Consider the following 724-nt stretch of genomic DNA (forward strand, 5'->3'; position numbering starts at 1 on the left):
CCATGCCAAGTTTCAACCTTGTCAGAGTTCATTTGCAGTGCTTTTCAATTTCAGGGTCATTTAGCTCAAAACAAATTAGTACTGCATGAAAAATAGCAAATGAAGGCACAAAGGGTTGAAAGTTGATGACGTGGCTTTGAATGGTGCATAATGAACGCACAAAAAGTTTGGAGTTGTAATAAGTTAAAAAAAATGAAGTGCCTTTTGTAACAGATGAGTTTTCGTCCGAAACCCTGATACTTCGAAAGAGAGTGTCCGGTTTGTACACGAACTGCATCCAGTTTTTGCCGTAACCCTCTTTACTTTTGGCACATGCTATGTGGGTGACATGATGATACCATGCCAAGTTTCAACCTTTTCAGAGTTCATTTGTAGTTTTTTCAATTTCAGGGTCATTTAGCTCAAAACAAATCAGTACTGCATGAAAAATAGCAAATGAAGGCACAAAGGGTTGAAAGTTGACGGCGTGGCTTTGAATGGTGCATAATGAACGCACAAAAGTCTGGAGTTGTAATAAGTTTAAAAAAATGAAGTGCCTTTTGTAACAGATGAGTTTTCGTCTGAAACCCAGATACTTCGAAAGAGAGTGTCCGGTTTGTACACGAACTGCATCCAGTTTTTGCCGTAACCCTCTTTACTTTTTTGCACATGCTATGTGGGTGACATGATGATACCATGCCAAGTTTCAGACTTGTCAGAGTTCATTTGTAGTTTTTTTCAATTT

The sequence above is a fragment of the Triticum aestivum genome, chromosome 5D (genome assembly GCF_018294505.1).
Source record: "Triticum aestivum cultivar Chinese Spring chromosome 5D, IWGSC CS RefSeq v2.1, whole genome shotgun sequence".
Lineage (NCBI taxonomy): Eukaryota > Viridiplantae > Streptophyta > Magnoliopsida > Poales > Poaceae > Triticum > Triticum aestivum.